Genomic DNA, 14,804 nt, shown 5'->3' on the forward strand with positions numbered 1-14,804 from the left:
TTACTGGAAGGCCAACGTTCCTCACTAGCAGCACATTAATGCAAGCTTATAGAAAAAACACGTGACCGCAATGAGCTACAGTGAGCATCGTGGCAAAAAGCGGGTTTGCAGGTAGCTTGGGAAAGTTTCTGTTCTTTTAGAAAGCCTTAACGTGAACATCATGCTGATTTATTCATAATCAGTGTGATAAGGGAGCAAAGGGCAGAGAGGAAACACAGGGTTACCCGTGTCCCTCTCCACTGTCCTTCCATTTGGGATTTCCACTTCGTACCAATGTATTGCTGGTCCCAAAAAAACATTTATGGAGCACCCACTATGCGCCAAGCACCTTTCAGGGCACTGGAGACATAAAAATGAGTAAGAATTAGCCTCATTACCCCTGAGATTGCCCCTGAGATGCATGCAAGACAGCAGGGTATGGAGACCACTTAAGTATATAGATCAGTTCAACATAGAAGGGAAATTGCAAAGATGGAAGTGGGCACAGGGTGCTGTGAGAGCCCTGCCCTCAGCCCACATTGGAAACCATTAGAGCGCAAGTGTGTCTTGAAAGATAAGAGTCTAGCCAGGCAAAGAAATCTTCAAGGAAAGTTCAATATAAAAGAAAAAATTTAAAAAATTAAAAACATGAAGCGGCCACAGCAGCATGCTGGTTAAATTCTCTCCCAAGAAATAGGTCATCCTCAGAATATCCTGGTCTCCAGATAGAAAAGCTTTTCCTTCCTTCCCAGCAATGCCACGTCATTTCTCTCCACTCTCTGAAGGGTTGGTCTCATTTCCTCCCTCCTGCTCCTGGAGGTGCACGTCTAAGTGTGTGTATGCACACGCCCAAGCGTACTCCCCCCAGGTTTGCTTCCGTGACCCAACGATGTCTTTGCACCACAAAGCGAATGGTCTAGAAATGCTAACAAAGATATTTATATGCAAAGACGTACATTGCCATTATTTACACATTTTAAACAATACCAAAAAAAAGTTAAGGACATTATGGTATATCTTCAAAATGAAACACTGTAAAGCTATTAAAAATACATAGTTCTGAAATTTTAAGACTATTTAATGGCATGGGAAAATTCTCAGGATATGATGTTTGCTTCTGTTTCATATGTGTGTATATGTGCATTTATACGTATATATGTGTGTGTGTACGTATGTATTTTTCTCAAATTTTCTGCATTGAACACTGGCATTGAATACCTGTAACCATAAAAGGTGAATACGTGTGTGTAAACATGCATGTATGTATATATACATACATATCTGTTCACCTTTTATGTTTACATAAGCCCACATTCAAAGTAGAAAATTTGAGAAATACAATAAATAACTAAACACTTCAATGAATATCATATATAATCCCAACAGCCAGAGATAATCATTACTAACATTTAGGCATATATTTTTCCAGGCCATTCTCCGTACATGCTTGTTTTTTTAAAAACTAAATCAAAATACTGGGGTTTTGCAGCATGCATTATGTTCATTCCACGCATCATCATATCAAGAACTTTTTCCATGTTATTAATTAGTCTTTGTACATTTTATTTTTATATTTTTAATGTAGTATAATTTATCTAGCAGTTTCCTTATGGTAGGAAGTAATGATTTTTATCCTCCTGTTGTTATAAATGACGCTTCAAGGAACTTCCTTGACCATGAGACCATGAGTTCATATATTCACTTATTTCCTCAGACTGTCTATATAGAAGTAAAATTACCAGGTCAAACAAAAATGATTTTTAATGCTCTTGAAATATGTTTCCTAAATTGCTTTTCAGAAAGGTTATACTAGCTGATACTCTCACCGATGATAAACAACAGCGCTTGTAACTCTCAGTCTCAAGTGTTATCTTTTTATCACCATTGCCAATTTGATACATGAAAAACTCTCTCTTCTTGATACATGAAAAACTGTCTCTTTTTGTGTTAAATAAAACAAAGTATAAAAAACTGTATATACAATATGATCTCAACAATGCAAATGTATGCCTAAAGAGGCTCAAGAGGGAGGGGATATAGGACATGTGTATGCATATGGCTGATTCGCTTTGTTGTGCAACAGAAACTAACACAGTATTGTGAAGCAGTTATACTCCAATAAAGATATACTAAAAAAAATAAGTTATACAATGAGAATAATGCAAGCACTGTTTGAACTCTTGATAAGCATTTTACAAAGAAATAAAACTTTAAAACTTTAAAAAAAAAAAAAATGAACAGAAGGAAATACATGAAAATGTTAGAATTGTCAGCACTTGGTGGTTGAATATTAAATTACAGCTATTTTCATGTAATAATATTAATAATACTATATGTACTATTTATTCAAAAGCTTGCATGCTTCAGGAAACATGTTAGGTAATTGACATGCAGTATCTCATTTAATCCTCAGAACTCTACAAAGTTTTAATATGCCATTTACAGAAGAGCATAATCAAGGTAAGAAAACTAGATAGAGGCCAGGCCAGGATTTAAACCCAAGCTAAACTAATTCCACAGATCCTGCTTTTTCCTCTTCTTCCTCCTACTTTACCGTATTTTTGCTTTTTTGTCAATGAGTATTTGTTCAACAAGTATTTGCAGTGACATGGATGGATCTAGAGATTGTCATACTGAGTGAAGTAAGTCAGACAGAGAAAGACACACATCATATGATATCGCTTATATGTAGAATCTTAAAAAATGGTACAAATGAACTTATTTACAAAATAGAAATAGAGTCACAGATGTAGAAAACACACTTATGGTTGCCAAGGGGGAAAGGGGGGGATAAATTGGGAGATTGGGATTGACATATACACACTACTATATGTAAAATAGATAAGAACCTACTGTATAGCACAGGGAACACTACTCAATACTCTGTAATGATCTACATGGGGAAAGAATCGAAAAAAGAGTAGATATATGTATAACTGATTCACTTTGCTGTACAGCAGAAACTAACACAACATTGTAAATCAACTATACTCCAATAAAAATTAATTTTTTAAAAAAACCCTTTAAAAAATCATAAAAAGCAGTAAATGTTTTTTACAGCCCTTCTGAAATAAAAGTGTTCCTTACCAAAACCGTTGTCAATAAAATTTGACCAGCTTTCCCAGAAAAAGATCTTATCCTCTAGCTCAAGAAGATATGAACATGAGATACTCTGGGTGTCCCACAATGACCGTGGGTTGCCCAAATGCAAGGGATCAGCATTGTTATAACTTGAAGCATCACTTCCTGACACCCCTGAAACTACACTACATTGGGAGTTGCTTATCTCAGTAAACATTAACTGGGCCTTGGCGTCTAACACTGTACTCTGTCCATGAGAAATGCCACCTCTGTGAGCAAAGTGGCTACATTAGGGAGACAAAGTCAGTCTATTTATCTCTTGTAAAAGTAAAATACAGTGTGTGTGTGTGTGTGTGTGAAAAAAAAAAAAAAAAAAAAAAAAAAAGAAGCCAGCAGAGGTGAGGACGCCTCCCTCCAAACCAGGAGTACCTAAGGAGAAGACCCCCAGGAAAGGCAGCCAGACCAAAGACCAAGAGGGAAAATTGGGCAAGGCCAGGAAGGCCTCCCCACAGCCAGTCAAGGCTACACAGGCCCCTCCCAGTGCCAACGAACCAGGCAGGAAGTCAAAGGTCAAAGGCAGAAGGAGCCGCTGAGATGCCAAGGCCCACAGGAAAACAAAAGCTGAGAGTCAGAGTTCAAAACTCATGGTCACCAAGGGCAAGAATGGAGCTGCTTCCCCAGACAAAAAAAGAGGGAAGCCAAGGTCCTTAAAGAGGTCACTATCCAAGCAGCTGAGGAGGCCAAGAGCCGAGGCTACTGCTCCTCCTAAGGGCAGTGGGTCCAAGATGATGCTTGTATCACTGGCCAGGAAGCTAGAGACCCCCAAGGGCCCAAGAAGGCCTGGCTTGCCCAGCAAGGCCTCACTGTCCAAAGGGTCCAGTAAGAAGCAGAAGCCAAGAGCTAGAGGCCAAGGTGGAGAAACACTGAGATTCTGCTTGCATTTTTATTCCCTAACAAACCACCATTCTATTTATTCTATTTAACCTATTTATCAATAAAGACTTTATCTGCCCCCCCCCAAAAAAAATACAAACTATTGTCCTTCCTGTATTAATAGGATGATTGTACTTTCTCTGTATTAGTATTGAGTTTAATAAATTTTAAGAAGATAGAAGACAGGAAACAATGATGTAAATATGATATGTTCTCGTGTTTATAAATGGCAAGTTTGCCTCTATTTTTGTTAAAATCCAGATAACGACTAGACAATTTTTATGGTAGTCCTTAAACATACACACAGTATTTTAAATATATATTACCTACCTAAAAAAACAAAAAACAAAAAAACACCCCTAACATTTGAGTAAATTTTTAAAAACATTTTACTTAATGATCATTATGAGCTATGAAAATACAAGTTTGCACATAGACAAATACCATAGCTATTTTATAGACTAAGAAGCTACTTTTCCAAATGTTATCTGTTTTGGGTTTTATTAAATCTTGATATGTTAAATATTTATAGTGAAAACACAACACACAGAACAATAAAAAAGAAATAAAGAACATTTGTATGCAAGGTAAAAGTCCCAAAGCTAATTTTTTAATTTTCAAGAAACACACTGATTGCTTGTAAATGTAATATATTTCAGACACATCGTCATACATTATATCCATATAGAAATAAGCATTAACAAATCAGACTTTGTTAATAAACTTTCAGGTGAAAGGAACCAGGTGAACATCTTCTGTTGACTTTTGTCAGAAAAGGAATAACTTCATCATAATTCTATCATTTAGCAGTGACTTCTGTCTAAGGCTACAGTGTCAATGTCCAGGCCTTGTTCTCCTGGTCTCACACCATCACCTCATTTCATTTTAATTCCAGTCATGTCCTAACTTTCTGACCTCCATGACAACAGGAATCAAAGCACAGAAGCCTCTGGGGCATTCACATTCTTGAGAAAAGTGCCACGGAGTTACCTATTTCCTTTTTTTTTTTTTTTTTTTTATGGGTCTGAGGTACCTATTTCTTGTTTTCCAAGAGCCAGTAAAAGCCTGGGAATCTGATAAGTTTTTGCTTTTCCCATTTCCCTACGATGTCCAACACATTTACAATAGTTTGACAAACTTCTAATTTGCCGGTATCCTTTGCATTTTAAATGTGAGGATTCCTCATTAGAAAAGAAAAGTATTTTAGAAATTCTAACGTCTACTTCCTTTAACTGAGAAGCTGAGATCTTTTTTTCAAAGATGGAAAAAGAAATGATTTGAGACACCAAAGAGAAATGAATATGAAATTACTGTTAAAGTCTTGAAGAGACTCAAGTTTTGCCAAATTGCCTGCCTTTACTGGTAATAATTACTTCCTGGGGTTAGCTATGCTTATGAAGGAAAGCATGGTGGATGGAATGATTTAAGGTTAATTTGGGGAGGAAAATTAAGAAATTCATTGTTCATATAGCCATAAGCTTATTTTAAGTAAATCATTGTTTATTCATTACAGGAGAACAAAATGAAGGAAGAAAATTTCAAATAGATTGAACCATACCACATCCTGTTATACAGTCATTTTTAAAAAGCAAATTATCATAATACATGCTTTTTCACCTAACAGCAATAAAATTCCCATTATATTGGTCCCTCTTTGTCTGATTTGTGTCTTGTCAACCTCTCAGTTTCCTGGCTCTATCCATCCAAGTTATTCTCCGTTGTTAAATGTTGAAGTTCAATCACATAATGTCACCTTAACAGTAGAACGAACAGTATCTCAGTTTTCTAAAGGTAACCAGACCTGGTTCTGGAAATTCTTTTTCTGAGAGTTTCTACCTTCTGTAAAATTATTAGACCTCCACCAAGTTCTGAGAATTTTTCTCCCTTAGTCTGAGTTAGACCCTAGGTTTTCTCATATATTAAAAATGAAAGGATTAAGCCAGAAGGACTCCCTGAACATTTTGGGCAATAAAATGAAAATTATTCTGTTTCTAAGCCCCTCTGTTTATTCATTCCACAAATATTGAGTGAACACTGCCACGTGCCAGGCACTGTGTTAAGTACCAACAACACAGTGGGGAGCACAGCACAGGGTCCCAGGCTGCACCTCACTTACCTACCCCCTTGTGAGGGAAATGCGATGCTGTGTTGTGACCTCCACTATCGCTGTTCTCTCACTCACGTCCTGGTCTCCTCAAGAGCAAGACTCCACTTTTCACAGACCATCTGACCATCAAACTAAATATATATATATTACAGACAGTTATCATGTAATCTTGGCTCAAACAAAGGTTTAGAGGAACACAAAGAGATTTCATTTTCATTTTTTCACTGATGGCTTCAGAGGAAAGCATACTGCGGTTGACTTCATGCTTTCTAGCAATGCCAAGTACAAGACAGAGCCACACACTTATTGAGTGATTTGTGTTTTTAAAAGCCTGGAATTGGAAGGGGTCAGGGAGAGCAGCATTCTCTCTTTTATTTTCTTAACTTTAAATAAACAATGAGCTCATTGGTCCCTCTATACATTCTTTTTACACTAGCTAAAAAGGATTTCATTCTATCAAGTATGTTCTTCTGTAGCGAAAATCCCTGTCTGGGATTCTTAACCATTCTGGGGGTCAGAGATCCCTTTGAGGGTCAGAGGTCCCTTTGAGAATCAGAGGAAGGCAATGAACCTGAGACCTGGGAGGCAGGGAGGCCTAGAAAAGGTGGGCAGTACATATGTGCAATAAGCACATATATACACCATTTTGCAGCTCGTCTTAGGAAGTTCGTGGATCCCAAGTTAATCAACTCCTATCAGAGTATCAAGTTGACTGTTATATTCCACAAAAGACTGCACTTCATTATGTGTGTTCTACAAAAACTGGTATTACTATTACTTTGAAGGGAAAATGTCTCCATAGTGAATGAGTCTGGAAAATTCTGGACTTAAAATGAGTCTTCAAAATAATTTTTAAAAATGCTTTAGTAAATTAACGTTCACCGTACCTCCCTGAAAAGATGCTGTATGTGGGGCCATTCCCTGAGTGCTCTGAGCACGGGACCCCCTTTCAACATCCACCCTTGAATTGCCTTTTTTAACTGGTGGTCTAAGAAACACTGAGAAATAAGTTATTCCTCATGTCCCTACCACACTCCTAGATCCATCAATGAATCTGGCTGAAGGAGATCATCTCCTATGACAAAAAAGTCAATCAATAACACTACTAGTGAAAGTTGAGACGTAGGTATTAAAAGCAGATAAGTGTCCCCTTATTTTGATGGAACTTTTCACTGTTTATCGAAACCTTTGGCCTTTTAAGGTTAAGGCCAAGGTTAAGGTGGTTAGAGCATGTTTCTAAGCAACATGGGTTTAACATGGGTTAAACATGGGTGAAAAATAGTACCTACTATGTATGCCATTACTGTGAGAATTAAATGAGTTAATACATATAAAGCACTTCAGTTAGTGTCCAGCAGAGAAGTGCCCAATAAATATTAGCTATAATTTTTATTTTCTGTGGCTACATTAATATATTTTGCTGCTTAAGTATTGCTCGATCGGCTCAGAATATTTTATATAGTCAGAGAGAGGTGATAAGGATTAGTATTTTCAGAAGCAGGCAGTGGCTACTGTTTCTCAGAGTATCTGAATATAAACTGAAATATTTGGGGGGAAGAAAGTCAGATATTTGGGAAAATATCCATTTTCTATCCAGAGAGTTGGATACATTTCCATTTTGTTCTGTACAGAGACGCAGAGCTACAACAACATTTAGATACTTGGTTAAAGAGGCAATAAAGACAGATCAATCTTCCTGCCAGCATTGCCCCATCTTCATACGACAGTTCTTTTGCATTAGTTAATTTTTTAGGGTAAAATGAAATGGATGACACAATTAGGGTCTGAGGTATTTAATGGCAAAACCACAGCCCACAATTTTTTTAAAAAGTCATTATTATTGATATAAGGACAAAGAGCATAAGGATAATAGATGACTCAAGCCTAGCTTAGTTCTGCTTTGTCTACTTAGTTCTTCTTAGTTCTCCTTTGACCTGATTCATTATCATAAACCCAACTAGAAGGGACTGGGGAAAGTCTCTTCTTCCTTCTACTGGTCTCCCTTTTCCCACTGCTTTGCTTGTCACTAAAACCCACTTACCACATGATAGCCAGCTTGTTCCCCTACTTATTACTCTCCAGTGACTTATTATGCTTAGAAGGGAATCCTTAATTCAGTCTGAGGCCCCAGATGATATGGCCTGCTGCTGCCTCTGACCCCTCATTTCACATCACTCTTCCCCATCTTGGCCTTCTATTTTTCTGTTCCTTGAACCGAGCTCCTTCCTGCCTTGGAGGCTTTGCACTTGCCATTGCCTCTGCCTGGAATGTTTATCCCCCAGATCAAGCCTGACCTGACTTCATCTTACCATCTGGTAGGAGCTGGTAGGAGATGATAAATGACATGTCTTCCAACAGGCATTCCCTGACCACTCAATCTAAGGTAGCCCTCCTACTCTTCCTCACCCTACTTAAGTCTATCATACCACCAGTTTTATTTCCCTTAAAGTATCAATATTTATTTGACATTAATAAATTAATATTAGCACAAAATTGTTCTTATTAGTTATCTGCACAGCACAAGGGAAATCTTTCATCTGTTCTAACTTTATGGAAGTTATTTCGTTATTTAGTTATTGTTATTGACCTATAAGTCCCAGCCACTAAGATAAACATTAACTCATTTTTTATGACTCACAGTAAATTGCAAGGTATATATCTCAACATTAATTTTAAAGCACTCCTTTGGTGTAGGAATAATGGTAACACATAGAAGAAACTAAAGTTTACATAGTTCATATGCAAAGTGTTTTACAGTTTTCAAATAATGGGCTTCTCTGCTTTTTTGGTTGATCCTGTAACAACCCTGAAAGGATCAAAATTTTATGAAGTCATACAATTTCAGCACTAGAAGACCATGAAAAAGCCTTAGAACCATCCAGTCATCTAATATTTGAATCCCTTCCATAATGTTCCTACAAAGTACTTGTCCTCCATTAATAACAGATTCACAGCCTCTTAAGGTAACCCTTTCGTCTTTGGAGACGTCTGACTTTTAGAAAATCTAAAAAGATGAGATGAGACAGGATCACATTAACTTCTACCCATTGGTCGGATTTCAGTATCTTAAATCTCAGTGGAATAAACCTAATCTCTCTTAAACACAATAGCTTTTTATGTTTCTGAAGACAATTGTAATATCCCCTTAACTTTTCTCTTCTCTGGGATATCATCATTAGTTCTTTCAACTATTCTTAACACGCCATTGTTTCAAGTTCTCACTGGGGGCAATCTTCTTAATTTACACCACTGTCTCTAGAGTCCTCTTAGCAGGTGGAGCCCAGGAACGAACCCCTTGCCACAAGTGACCTGATCACTGCAGAATAAAACAATCTGTCGAAACCTACGTTCATGTTGTCAAAACAGCAACAACAAAATATATAAAACCACCTAGGAGTTTAACACAGAGAAGGGAAACAATGAAAGGAAAGAATCTGGAAAATACTGGCCTCCCTTTTACCCCCCAAACCTCCACCACTCTCTACTCATTTCCTGTCTCTTTATTTCCTTTTTTTGCAATTAAATTGGAGATCACTATGACAGTCTCTCTAAATTTATAAAGATAAAAAATCCTACTTAGCTCAAATTACATGAAATTGCCAATATGTGGTTATTTTAACTTACAAAAATAGCAATTTTTAAATCAAACCCACAATGAGCTGTCACCTCATGCCTGTTAGAATGACTATCATCAAAAAGATAAGAGATAGGTGTCGGCAAAGATGTGGAGCAAAGGGAATCCTTGTGCACTGTTGGTAGAAATGTAAATTGGTACAGCTGCTATGGAAAACAGTATTGAGATTCCTCAAAACATTGAAAATGGAACTATCATACATATGATCCAACAATTCCACTCCTGGGTATATATTCAAAAGAAATGAAATCAGGATCTTGAAGAGATATCTGCACTGCCATGTTCACTGAAGCGTTGTTCGCAATAGCCAAGACAACCTAAGTGTCTGACAATAGACGAATGGATAAAGAAGATGTAGTGTATGCGTATATGTATATATACACACAATGAAATATTATTCAGCCATGAGAAAGAAGGAAATCCTGCCATTTGTGACAACATAGATGAAACTTGAGGGCATTATGCCAAGTGAAATTAGTCAGACAGTGAAAGACAAATCCTGTATGATATCATTATATGTGGAATCTAAAAACTGAGACCAGATGGTGTTTACCAGGGACGGCGGATAGAGGGTAAGGGGCTGTATGTGGAATGGGGAGATGTTTGTCCAAAGGTACAAGCTTTCGGTTACAAGATGAATAAGTTTGGGGTATCTAATGTAGGGCATAGTGATGAGTTAACAATACTGCATTATATTCTTGAAAGTTGCTAAAAAGGTAGATCTGAAATATTCACAGCACATAAAAGAAATGGTAATTTTGTGAGATGATAGAGTTGTTAGCTAACGATACGTGGGTAATTATTTTGCAATGTATTAGTGTACCAAATTAGCATGGTGTACACCTTAAACTTACAAGATGCTATATATTGATTATATCTCAATAAAGCTGGAAAAAATAGTGATTTCTTAGAACTCGACCCACTGTATCATGTATATAAGAACAAAGTACACTATCAACATTGTTCAGGTGAAGAAGTTAGTGGAGAGTAAGTAACTTGCCGGGGATCACAAGCCAGGTAGTGACAAGAGCAGGATCAGAAGCCAGACTCCTGAGCCAAGGCTGCTGTCACCGTATCACACAGTCTCTACCTGAGGGCAGCCCTTCGGATTCCTAGAGACGAAGTGAATGTGTTATACTGCCAGGCGGATTCCATCATCTTCTCCACATTAAACAAATGTAGAAACTGAATCTCAGGGAAGTTTATTACCTTAGCTAAAATCACAAATCAGGGAGCTGGGAATTGAAACACGGGGGCTCTAAGTGTGACAGTTTCATTATTTCACTGCTACCATTTGCCTTTACTATTAATAGTTCCTGGTTGTGAGGGGTTTCCTGACTTTTTTTAACTTGAAAAAGTCAATAGGAGCAAAATGACCAAAATCTGTTTTCTCGTTTTAATGTATGTTTTTTTATAAGTCATTTCTCCCTCCAAGTACACAAGAAAGCCTATTTGTTTTACATCTTTAGGCAGTTGAACCCATGGAGATAATTTGAAAACGCTTGTGGGGCACAAAGCACTTGCACCAAAGCCATCACCAGGTTCAGGTTTTGCTCCATCGCAGGTTTACATCTAAATTATGAAAGTTTTCTACAAACTGGGTTCAGAGGGAAAGTGCTGAGTCATTTCCATTACTGCATGGATCCTGCATAGGGCATCCATGTGTGAGGAAGTCAAACAGTCACTCAGGTTTCTTTAATTTCTCTCAGATAGATGGAATTACCAAATCGTGTCTGTGCATCTATTAAAGTGATTCATGCTTAAGCTTAGATATTTGATAGTTTTATCCCTGATCTTCTATCAGGTGAGGGACTGGCATTCCAGGAGCCTCCATTATAAAGTCATACAATTCAGTAAATTCAATAGCATCGTAAATTTAAAAAAACAAGCTTCCTCCCAACCGGTAGTTCTTCAGATCTCACAGCACCAGCAGTTGAAACAGCAATAACCATGTCAGAGTCATGAGAATTACAGTAGCTCAGAAAATAACTTAACCATACGGGGGAAAAAATGAAATTACTCTGTACTTAGGTCTCTATTTTCTTTGCGGAGTACTTTTAAAATGAATTCCTGCCAAGTGGGGCTCAAGCCAAACCTTCTCTCCTTCACAGCTCACCTTTCCTTAGTTAAAATGAGGAAGTCATGACAGCATCATTCCCATGGCTCATGGTGTGTGGGTAACACAGACAACCAGCAATTATTCCATGAGGAGGGCAAGTTAATGCCAAAAGCAGGGGGGAGGGGGTTGAGATTGCTGTTGAGTTCAGCTGTGAGTGATGGCAGAGTCCTCATTTTCTAATATTAATTTTGATCCCCACTTAGCCATTTGTTTATAATATACAAGAGGTAACATTTATCTCTGCCCCAATGCCATAGCAGCTGGTCCTTTAATATAAGCACACTCTTAGCACAGATGACGCTGCAAAGATAGGCACACCTGGCCACCCACTCCTGGCTCATGGGCTCATGACCACCTGCGAGAGTAAAGAGAAAAACACCAGAAGAGGAGCCACTTGGGGAATCCAATCTGGAGCTTTCAGGTAGTGAGAGGATAAAGAGGAGATTAGGGATTGAAATCAACTTCAGTAAATTATGCATAACTTGTGCAAGTTCTGAAAGTAAATTAGTTTCAGAAGAAGCTGTTATATGTTTCCATCCTGTAGCAAGTTAATGATGTAAGGATACATAAAATGTATGCATACTCATGAGTAAAGCTTGTTACAAAAAAAAAAAAAAACACAGCATTAACATGGCACCTGTTAATGCACAGAAATCTCTTGCATTCCTATACACTAATGATGAAAAATCTGAAAGAGAAATTAAGGAAACACTCCCATTTACCACTGCAACAAAAAGAATAAAACACCTAGGAATAAACCTACCTAGGGAGACAAAAGACCTGTATGCAGAAAACTATAAGACACTGATGAAAGAAATTAAAGATGATACCAACAAATGGAGAGATATACCATGTTCTTGGATTGGAAGAATCAATATTGTGAAAATGACTATACTACTCAAAGCAATCTACAGATTCAACACAATCCCTATCAAATTACCAATGGCATTTTTTATGGAACTAGAACAAAAAATATTAAAATTTGTATGGAGACACAAAAGACCCAGAATAGCCAAAGCAGTCTTGAGGGAAAAAAAACGGAGCTGGAGGAATCAGACTCCCTGACTTCAGACTATACTATAAAGCTACAGTAATCAAGACAATATGGTACTGCCACAAAAACAGAAACATAGATCAATGGAACAAGATAGAAAGCCCAGAGATAAACCCACGCACCTATGGTCAACTAATCTATGACAAAGGAGGCAAGGATATACAATGGAGAAAAGACAGTCTCTTCAATAAGTGGTGCTGGGAAAACTGGACAGCTACATGTAAAAGAATGAAATTAGAACACTCCCTAACACCATACACAAAAATAAACTCAAAATGGATTTGAGACCTAAATGTAAGACCGGACACTATAAAACTCTTAGAGGAAAACATAGGAAGAACACTCTTTGACATAAATCACAGCAAGATCCTTTTTGATCCACCTCCTAGAGTAATGGAAATAAAAACAAAAATAAACAAATGGGACCTAATGAAACTTCAAAGCTTTTGCACAGCAAAGGAAACCATAAACAAGACGAAAAGACAACCCTCAGAATGGGCGAAAATATTTGCAAACAAATCAACGGACAAAGGATTAATCTCCAAAATATATAAACAGCTCATGCACCTCAATATTAAAAAAACAAACAACCCAATCCAAAAATGGGCAGAAGACCTAAATAGACATTTCTCCAAAGAAGACATACAGATGGCCAAGAAGCACATGAAAAGCTGCTCAACATCACTAATTATTAGAGAAATGCAAATCAAAACTACAATGAGGTATCACCTCACACCAGTTAGAATGGGCATCATCAGAAAATCTACAAACAACAAATGCTGGAGAGGGTGTGGAGAAAAGGGAAACCTCTTGCACTGTTGGTGGGAATGTAAATTGATACAGCCACTATGGAGAACAGTATGAAGGTTCCTTAAAAAACTAAAAATAGAATTACCATATGATCCAGCAATCCCACTACTGGGCATATACCCAGAGAAAACCATAGTTCAAAAAGACACATGCACCCCAATGTTCATGCAGCACTATTTACAATAGCCAGGTCATGGAAACAACCTAAATGCCCATCAACAGACAAATGGATAAAGATGTGGTACATATATACAATGGAATATTACTCAGCCATAAATAGGAACGAAACTGGGTCATTTGTAGAGACATAGATGGATCTAGAGACTGTCATACAGAGTGAAGTAAGTCAGAAAGAGAAAAACAAATATCGTATATTAACGCATATATGAGGAGCCTAGAAAAATGGTACAGATGAACCAGTTTGCAGGGCAGAAATTGAGACACAGATGTAGAGAACAAACGTATGGACACCAAGGGGGGAAAGCTGCAGGGCGTGGGGGTGGGGGTGTGATGAACTGGGCAATTGGGATTGACATGTATACAATGATGTGTATAAAATTGATGACTAATAAGAACCTGCTGTATAAAAAAATAAAATAAAATTTTAAATTTTTAAAAACAAAACAAAACATGGCACCTGTATAAAAGGGAGACCCCCAAATCTCTAAACCATTGCCTAAACAACCATATTAACTTTGTGTGTTTTAGTTAGAGGCATTGGTAATCATGTTACGATGAATAAGTAGAATGAAAGCTACAGTAGCATCTGCAAGAGGGATGGTTTAATATTGCCACCGACAAAGTAATTTTAGTGTTTCCCAAATCTAGGATATTTCTGTTCTCATTCTTAAGTGAACTTTGCTGTGTTTTGGCACTGATCTTGCTACTTCTCTGTAGACTCAATGAGATTGAAAAGTAAAGTGGTTACTCCCCAAGGGCCTTCCAACCGACACCTCTACAAATCTTGGATCATGTTGGGATCACAGAAAACATAAAAAATGCAAGCAATGCTGGAAAACAAGCAAAACAACTAGCATGTTCTCTCTCTCCAGCAAATATATATAGGACTTTCCACATGTCAACACGT

At 37.5% G+C, this 14,804-nt stretch overlaps 1 protein-coding gene and 1 pseudogene across 1 annotated transcript in view; both read left to right on the forward strand.

Annotated features, from left to right (window-relative positions):
- VWC2L (von Willebrand factor C domain containing 2 like) overlaps positions 1-14,804 on the forward strand; it is a 155,162-nt gene that overhangs the window by 97,267 nt on the left and 43,091 nt on the right. The gene's annotated exons all lie outside the window — the stretch shown is intronic.
- Positions 2,412-5,544, forward strand: LOC132368398 (histone H1.8-like; annotated as a pseudogene).

This window comes from Balaenoptera ricei, chromosome 7, assembly GCF_028023285.1.
Source record: "Balaenoptera ricei isolate mBalRic1 chromosome 7, mBalRic1.hap2, whole genome shotgun sequence".
Taxonomy (NCBI): Eukaryota; Metazoa; Chordata; class Mammalia; order Artiodactyla; family Balaenopteridae; genus Balaenoptera; species Balaenoptera ricei.